The sequence below is a fragment of the Bombus huntii genome, chromosome 10 (genome assembly GCF_024542735.1).
Source record: "Bombus huntii isolate Logan2020A chromosome 10, iyBomHunt1.1, whole genome shotgun sequence".
Lineage (NCBI taxonomy): Eukaryota > Metazoa > Arthropoda > Insecta > Hymenoptera > Apidae > Bombus > Bombus huntii.
In genome coordinates this window covers 12941475-12951397 of record NC_066247.1, presented here as the reverse complement: position 1 = coordinate 12951397, position 9923 = coordinate 12941475, and positions in this window count along the sequence as shown.

The window sequence follows — 9923 nt, the reverse complement described above, 5'->3', positions numbered from 1 at the left end:
AGTGCACTATAAACACGATACTATGCGTGTAATTGACTCTTATAACGGTGATACGGAAGATTTCAAGAAATCGACAAAATTTATATAAAACTGCAGAGAAGCTCGCGCTTCGGCATGTCGGTGGTTTCCTGCTTAATTTATGATCTGGTAACATCGACGACACCCGATCGATGAAATCGTAAAACAAGATTGATTCTCGACGAGTATATCCAAGTTTGTCGACAAGGTGAGCATCTAGTCAAGAATTAGACGGCTTAGCAGGATATGCAAAAGCGTGCGGAGAACGTTAATGCGTCGTTCCATCCCGCGGGGAACGAAGAATCAACGGCATTCTGCACGCCTCCCAGGAAGCTAATGGCTGAGTCAGCGCAGTTAATCTCCCCTTTTCCTTCTTTTTCCCCCATGAATGATTAACGAGGCGTCCATTAGATCATTAAGATTTGCCGTGGTTCCAATTTACTTGCCTAGACACGCCACAGTCTTAATTACGAATGTCTTCTCTCTCTCGGAGAAACACGCGGAATTTTCCTGTCTGACCAACGCTGTCCTTATCTACTTACCGACTAAGAGCGACTGGATGGAACTTGCACGATAAAGATCGCAGTTTCTACCGACGTATAACATTATATCGATGAAAGTAGAGAAGAAATTTACATTGTACACGAATCATGGTTACCTAAGTTTTTTTCATCGAATATCCGTCTATATCCGTTTCTGTTGTTCGATTCTACCGTAACGATTTTTACGATTGTATTTCTTCATTGAACATTCTCTACATATTCTTACGTCACAATGAGCATGCACGTAATGATCGATGCGAAGGCAATCACACGGAAGAAAGCGTGTGTAGTAAACCGGAAGCAAAATCGATACAATTACATGGAATTAAAGCAATTGCATTAGGTAGCGGTGAGCACGAGGATACGAAGGAAAAGAGAAGGTAATAATAGAAGATACGTGCGCGGACCATGAGGGAAAGCAACAATTCCCAATCACAGTCGGCGATTCGTGTCTCGACTATAAACCCACATAATTCGACGAGCTGTTGGAGCTGTTCGAACACGAAACATAGGCGGCCTAGACTTTCCATGGATCGCAGTCACGTTATGTCACCAAGGAACTACTTTTGCCCTGTTCGTCAATCGGTATCGCGAGCTTCCAGCCCGTCGAGCAAACAGCCTATCGATTATCGTGGCCAGCCTGCATTTCACTGGTTTCCCATGAAACGAATTTATCGGAAGCCCAGCGAATAAGTAAACTGTAAACCGGCTGTTTGGCCCGGCTGAAACTTCGATGATCGGATTATTCGCCGGTTCTCGGGACATCACGCCGCGGTTCGCCACACGAAATTACGTTTAGAGTTTGGGTCGACTTGCTCCGTCACATCTACCTCGCAAAGCCACGGGAGCATAAAGTTATTTCCAACTAACATACAAGGTACAATAGCTCTTTGAACATTTATCGAAACATTTTACGAGTGTACTATACAAAACATTTTGAAATTTCATTAGCATTACGGTAAGATACGACTATACGATTGTATTTGCCAAGATCCTATCGACAAAGTTTCGAACGAATTTGAAAGCGTCTGCGAACGAACAAGCAGAAAAGTTTTCTACAGAGTGTATAGTAAGAGTTCAAGTAACACTTTGTGTGCCATTAGTAAGGTGAAAACGAGAGACATAATTTTTTTCACGGTATACTACTCTAGTTTTTGCGCTAGTTTTGCTGTTTACGCCTCCATAAGAAGGAAATCTAGCGTCAAGGAAAGAAAAAGTAAACATTCTATTACGTAAAGGATTATGAATATTTATTCAACTGACTATTAACTAGATTTTACTCACGCTGTTGCGCCATACTTCCCTGCCTATGTAAACTGGTTTCCTTGTAAAATAAACAAGCGAAACTTTCTTCCCGACCTGGTAGCGATTCTTAAGGAAAAATGTGCTCATATTGCGAGATATATATGTATGCCGGGGAAGGAGAAGCTGGTTCGACCACTTTTAAGATATCAGCGAACGAGACCACTTTCGGGACACCCTCGTGAGGAATGGTCACGGATTATCGCGTCCAACTCGTTGACTGATTAATAACTTGTCTGTTATTACATAACGAAGTTGCACGTGGCTCGGCGAATCGATATAGCATACAGTTAGCAGACCGTGGAAAGCGTCGCGCTGCGGGAAATATCATGCGGCTAAGGAAATTATTGATGTACCACTACGATGGAATGCCTCTGTGACAATGTTCTCGCGATTTTTTGGCAGACTTCTGCTAATGTTTCTCTTTTTAGCGAAACCTGCAGATTTTCCATTATCCTCCAGATCAAAATAGAATTTTCTTCGTTATGACTTTGTGTTTTTTCAAGAGTTAAGTGGATTATTATTTGCGAAAGAATATCGTTTGAGAGACAATAGGTAATTGATCGAAGGATTAGTGAAGTGTGACGAGGCAGATCGTGAAAATAGGCTCTGGCGATTTGGAAATAATGTACCCATTCCATTGATTTTTTTTTTTTTTATCGACGAATCTAATTGTTAAGTAACATGAAAGACAATGTAGTATGGAGACAAAGACAATGTTAAATACGATCAATAGCTTCGAACTTAAATACTATGATATACAGTGTAGAACGGAGTTGAATGTAACGTGAGATACAATGTGAAATGGAATTAGCTGAAACGAAGAGTTTCAAGTTTGAGTAGCATAAAATATAGAGTAGAATCGTGTTAACTGATGGTTAGATCTTGCAAATCTAAGTAATACGAAATACGGACCAGAAGCTAGCTTCAAACTTACATAATTTGAAATACTGTACAGAATGGAATTAGCTGAGACTAGAACCAAGAGGCACCTACCTTTCTCTTACCATCGAGGTGCAGTATCGATCCAACCGATCTCGAGGAACACTGTAGTATTCGCTAACAGGTGCCGCTTCAAGTATAAACTGGTGAAAGTATGTAGCTTCGCGAAACACTTTTGGCGGCAAGAGATCGAGACAAATTATATTAACTGAATATTATCAAACAGATCCCCGTTCGATAGATCCCCGATAGAATATTCGTGTAATTACATTGGCGTCTGAAAATTAGAGAAATTGGATCTAATAGGTAGTTCTCGCGCAAATGATTAGTCTGAATCGAAGTAAAGTCCGCTCACCAGTTCGGAAGACCGTCAGTTAGCAGGTATCGTCAGGTCGACGACATGAAATCACGTTAGCGAAACGACGAAGCCTATCAGTCAGTTCTGGGGTTCGTAGCGCGGTTCTAGGGTCAGTCTTTTAAGCCCTTGACGCGATTACGTCCATTTTAGGAAAGCATTAGGCGTCTCCCTATGCTTCTCGTCATTTTTTTTACCTCGTTGATTCGTGCAAGCTACGAATTCAATATATCATATGTATAGTATGTATAAATCAGAATTTCACAAATCGCAAAGTATAAATTTCAAGATACCTTGAGAATTCTCAAAATTCGACGTAGACGAATCTTCGATCGTTCAAACTCAAAGTCTCTGTTCGAGTATGCTTCATCGATTCCATTGGAATCGCAAGAGTAACCAATCCTTTTTTACGCCCTCGTGTTCAAAGGCTACAGAAGGAAGGGGAAATGTTGAAGCGGTTGGGAGAAAATCCGCGAGGCAGAAGGGCCGAATTCATTATTAAAAAGCCGAAGCGAAGGCTGTGCCGCCCCTTTCATCTTCCCTTCGGAAGCCAGTGCATCAATATTCAAGCAGCGATGCGCCTCTTCGTATCGCGACAATGTCAGGTAGTTTACTTTATATTTCACAACACCCCGCCATCAATCCAGCCCCCCCCCCTTCTGCATGGTTATAAGATCCTTATCGCGTCTATTCAAAGGCCGAGCCGCGCGAGCCTGCGAAAATAGAGATTCGGTTCACCTTCCCTTCCGCCTTTTCTCCCTCTTTTTCGTTTTTTCTTCTCTCATTGCCCGCTCTCGAACAGATTCTGACGGGGATCGTTTGAAAGGGACGCCCTTCCGGTCCCCGCTGGTCCGCGGTCTCCGCTCGATCTCGCGTCTTGAATAGAAAGATCGAACTACTCTAATCAGAAGATTACGAATAGCCGAGCAGATTTAAATTTTTGCGACCATAAATGAAAAAATGCAACTTAAATACCAAAGATATCTTTCGCCCACTAAATATTACAACGAATAGCGTACTTTGCATATTTCATATATGTATGTAGACTCTCTAAGAGTTCAAATGCGGATAAACAAAAGGAGTCTTTCTCTGTTTTACGGACAGCACGACTTCTTTTGTTTCACGGACAGAGCGGCTTTCTTTGTTTTACGGAGAGCCATTTTGAGAGACACGCATTTCCCAAACGGACGGACAGAGATTAACATCGGAGATAGACAAGATCACAGAAGAAAGAGTAATTGTTTAAAACATTGAAGATTGACGGAGAAAGATCGGTAGCTCAGGACGTTGAAAATCGATTCTCGATTTTTAGGTAGATATTACACAGAACTTGCTATTTATTGTTTACTGTTATTAATTGGTTGTTGTTTATTTAATTATTACTGTTATTAATTGTTGTTAATTATTAATTGCTGTTTACTCCTGTATTTCATTTAAGTATTTTCACAATAAATTCGATTTTCAGAATCGATCCCTGAATTATCCTAGAATTGAATCTTTATATGTATGTTCGTATTTTATATACTTTTATGCGCTTATACATACAGTTTACGAATAAGACACGAATAAATTTTCAGATCTTAACACGTTTTGTAAAATGGTTCAATTTTCATTGGACTGTAATGCAGAACATACGGTGGCTCGTTCTTCCTTCCTGTCATCATGTTACTACTTTTTCAATTCAGCAATTATTCGCACCGAGAGCTGTGGGTGTATTAATTATTCGACCGATTAAACTTTGATCCGCGACAGCGAACGATGGCGAAACTCAAAGCGAGAATATTTTATAGGCACTTGTCGGATACAGAGTGTAAAGCCGAGAGTATAAGAGAAGCACTCGGATGATTGAACGTCAAAACGTCGTGCCGACAGTGACGACGACGACGCGGAATCCGCTTTGCGATCTAACCTAATTGAATGTTCGTAAAGCGGAATACTTAAAAGGGAACTGGAGGATGAATAATCGGGATTATTCGTGAAAGGTAGCATGCTGATTTACGTCATATTTACGCGGCCTTTCTTTCTTTTCGTTGAATTATGCTCAACAGGCGAAACTACGATTTCTTTATAAGATCTCTGTGAAAATTTTAAGATACGGTTTCCATAAGTTAGACGAAAGAATCGATCCGCAAATCCTCGAAGGAGCACTTTGGTAAATTTGCCAGAGAGTCTCAGAACCATTGGGAGGAGTCGCATTGCCTCGTGAATCGAGCGGAGAAACGATCGTTTCGGGGCCTATTTGAAAGCCGAAACGAGGCAATGTAATGTCAAAGGAATTAAGCATTGAGAAGGTGGAATATTCTCGACTTGAAGCAGAACCGAAAATTGTAAAAATTTCAGTACGTTCTCATCTTTATGTGATAACATTGTTGAAATTGTCTGAAGTCTGCAGATAATAACGAATATATACTTAAAAGCAGTACTTCGTACCATTTCATGGAGAGTTAGATGATATATTGGAATTATTTATTAAAAGAGAGCAGTAACTTGTATTAACGTCGGAAGTTCTTCGACCAGTTTAACATTCTTCGTTATCTTCTTCGCCTGCGGTCGACAATTATCAAAACTGAAATTATTGGAGTATAATTTATCCGTAATTTCGTAATTAAAATACTGTTGGTTTAAAATAAGCAAGTATTTGAATACTTTTGAACAGAATCGTATTTGTCGTTGGTTCAATCAAACTAAAGCGTCTGAAAGTATCCGATTTTTACAAAGCTTGGGCTTTGAGACACGATCTTCGTATCAAAAGCTCTTCCCGTCGATCGAAGAAAAAGAAATTTACGATGGCAATTAGCGCGGCAACGTCCCGCGAGCGTTTAGTTGAATTTTAGTAGCCATTATCGTAGTTCCCGCGACGTGAGCCTCGTCCTCTCCCTCGACGAATTTTTACTGCGAGCCGCGGCCCGCGTATTACTTTCCTTCCCCTCCTTGGGTTTTTACGAGGACTTGTATGGACTAGGCGAACACGAGGGGAGGGAAAAAGGAAGAACCCCAACGAAGAAAACCACGGAGAGCAATTAGTCGTAAATGTCCCTTTGCTGCGCGCCATTGCCGCGACTGCACCGTTGATTGCTCTGGCGTTCGGTGATCGAACATGAAACTGAGAAACGCCTACGTTTCCTGCAAATGAAAATTCCTGCTTTTATACTTTGTGGGGCGGAGACGAATTCTTTAGGCGTTGCACCGATTTGTCCGATAACTCGCTGAAACAATTTCATCGCGAATAGAATTAAATCTCGGCGTATCTTTATTATTTTAGCCGTGCTTCGAAGAACCAGCGATTACGATTAAACTAAGACGGTTACCCCTTGACTCTCCCTAAACGAAACCAAGGAACACCGATCACCCCATTATTAGAATCTTAGAACGTGGTAACTCGCACGAAACTGGCACCCTCCTGCACGCGAGTGCTCGTTGGTCCTGGGTATCGCGTCGTTTAACGATATTCTGAGAACGAGGCATGGAACGCAACCCTTTTCCGGTGGCAGTGGCGCGCGGTTAGTCGCGACAGGCTGCCTCGAACAATAAACTCGTTTATTATTGGCTGAACAGCGTAGCCAAAGCTGTGGAACGCGATATTACGGCATTATGGTGGTACGATTGACTAAATCGTCGCTGGGTCCTCGTAACTCGGGATTAGGGCGAACGGCCGGGCTTAAATCGGTTATTACGTCGCGTTGCCTAACCGTAAATCGTATCTAACGTTATTCCACAAGCACGAAAACTAGAGAAGAAAGAAGGATGAAGAGGGCCGAATACCGTTTTCTGGTCTCTTCTTTTCTCTCGTCGTGGACGTCTTTCTCTCGATGTAGATCGTTGCCGGAGCCACCCCAAACTCTCAGCCGCTTTCTCCCTCCGCGAGAGTAAGCAAACAATAATAACATCGTCGCCGAACGTGGCCGGGGAAAAAGCGAAAGAAAATACACCCCTCCGGGGACAATTTATTAATATCACTGGAAGTGATTAGAGCTGAGTACACTGGGCTGCGCCACGATAAGGGTGCCGTTCTATCTCGTTTGTTCTGGATATACTTATTGAAGACCTGACACAGACGTTTTTATTACACTCGTTTCCCGAGATCTAGATAAATGCTATATACCGGTAAAAAATCTTCATGTAATATACATAAATTGATATTTTTTAACGGCATTTTTTAACGTTCGCGTTACATAATTCACTTTCATTATTCCTCAGGAACTTGAGTTTTATAAGAAAAGTTCTTTAACGCTGGAATTAGTGGCGATTAAAATATGGAACTTGCACCAGAACACCATAATGAACAAATATGCAAGAAATACAATGTCGTTTACACGTTTAGCTGGCAACAAATTTTTTCTATAAATAACGCAGAACCGCGACTCCTCCGACCGTGTATTCCTACATGAAGTAGATTCAGAAGTTCGTAGTCCGGCCACCGACCACTGCCATAACGCTGAAAATTGTCCCGGGCGGTCCGTGGCTAAATATAAGCGACGGCGCGCCGAGGAACGGTTATTGCACGCGGCCAAGTAAATATTATTAAAATATTCATGACAAGTGCAAGATGAAAACCGCGGGACTGGATTCTAAACAGAGGCGGGATACTCAGACGAAAGCGAGCACCGTCCGGTCTGGCCGGCTGGAATTCTACTTCTGGCCATTTCCCCTTTTGTTTCCCCACGTCTCTCCGCTTATTTCGTCTTCTTTCTGCTTCCGTTTTCCTTCCAGCACGTCGATGTTCCTTGTATCATGCAACCAACTTCTTTATATCCCGTGCAGCGTATTCTGTACGCAGCGCTTTATACAGCTGGTGCAACTACGTTTTATCTGCACCACTTTTACGGCCGGCTTTACGATACTTCTTTGTTTCGCTGAGCGTTTTCCCCCAGAGCTATGCAATAAAAAAAGAAAAGAGACGAAGAAGCAAACGAAGTAAGACAATGAGCATCGAGGTGGAAAAAGCGTGGCAGATAAAAATTGGGCACTTCGACCAGGAATCACGAGGTATCTCGTGCCGCCTCTGCACGATTTCCGCCCGATGCGTTAGGCGATGATCGATGTGTTAATGGGTTAACGACCACGGGAACACCGTCTGGAGAGAAATTATTTTCTCATTTCGCGGCCTCTGCTCCCTTGCTTTTTGTCCGTGTCCCGTGAACTCGGGTTTCGACAGCTCCAGACGCGTGATGGAGAATTAATGGCTAACTTTTGAACTATCAACGGTATACTTGAACATACTGTTGCGCGATCCATGTGTTTTATAATTGTTTATTTACAACTATTCCTTATACAGTCCGTAGTATAAGGGTTTAAAATTTGTACGTTCCAGAATCGTCCGACTGTTTTCTCACATTCGATCAATATCCGGGATATCCACGTATAACGATCGCGTTCATAATTTTCTACCGCAAGATTCGTTTCCATTGTCATTCCACATTGCAGTTATTTGCAACACTGATCACGCATAGAATTAGCTGACTTCCTTCTGAACACCTACCCTTCGTTCGATAAACGGGGAGGAGTAGCAGAGGAATAGAAGAAAAGGATGAAGCGTCGTTTCATTTTGTTACGCCAGGAGATTAATGATACGGCAAGATAATTCGTTCGACTAAGCTGGCGTAAAAAAAAAAAGAAACGAAGAAAACGACCGATATCAATTTCTCTGCTTTCAACCCCACTTTCCTCTTTCTGTCTGCCTCTGTCGAAGCAACGAGGGCGGAGCAGACGGCATCGTTGAATATGGGCGAAAAAAGAGAGTAAACTTAATTCACGAGACAAATGGCGTGCCCCGGATTTGCCAGGGAAATTGTCTCGGGATCCCTGGAGATGCGCGGGAATAAGCGGACGATCTTGGATCGAAAGCCGATTGTTGGCGAAGCGCGCGGCGCGGCTTCCTGGCAGGTGCAACAGGGAACGCTCTTTCCCCCTAAGGTGGATTCGGTCGATGAACGTTCAACGAACGCTATAATTAAGCACTAACGAAGATCGAAACGAACGAGCTGCGTTCACGGAAAATCGTTCCAGAGAGGAGAACAGCCGGTACGAGCTTATTTATGCAAATTGGATCCACGGGAAATTTTGTAAAGGCCACCCCCTTAGCCATCCCTGCCTTGATATACAACGGTCCAATGGAAGTGGGATGATATTGAGTTTCACCAAGATTTATTAATCGTCGATGGAGAGAAGACTTACTCTCGTGTGGAAGACGATGGAGGAATGCGTTATTTAAGGGTTTGGAGTTTTTCGAGCGTCTACGGAAGAAAAAATATACTACGCTAGAGAAAAATTACATTCGTTAAGAAAATGTTGAATGTGTTAAGCGGAAAGTTAAGTCCAAAATGTAAATCTAAATCTGATCTGTCGAATCATTTACGGTATTCGTGGAAGCAAACACTATCAAATACATTCAGCCGATCGATGATGTCATCCAAATCGATTCATCTAGATGTTGAATTGGTATGTATTATAATATGGTATTAATATAATATGATATTGAGTTTCTCGAGAATCATCGAAAGAGTGAAAATTCATTTTACTGTGCACGATGAGGAGGAAATGGAGACAAGGACTATGAGTTCTTTGAGAATGTTGTTCAGGGAAAAAAGAAGTTCCATTGAAACTATTTTTACGTGGTCGAGCATCTGCAGAATCGAAAAGATCCAAGAAAAACGGGAAAAGTAATCAATTTGGACGAGCGAGCCGTTCAGAGCCAAGATAGAGTCTACTTTGCGCGAGGAAGAAGTTCCAAAAGAGAGCGATCCACCCGGAATCGTAACAATATG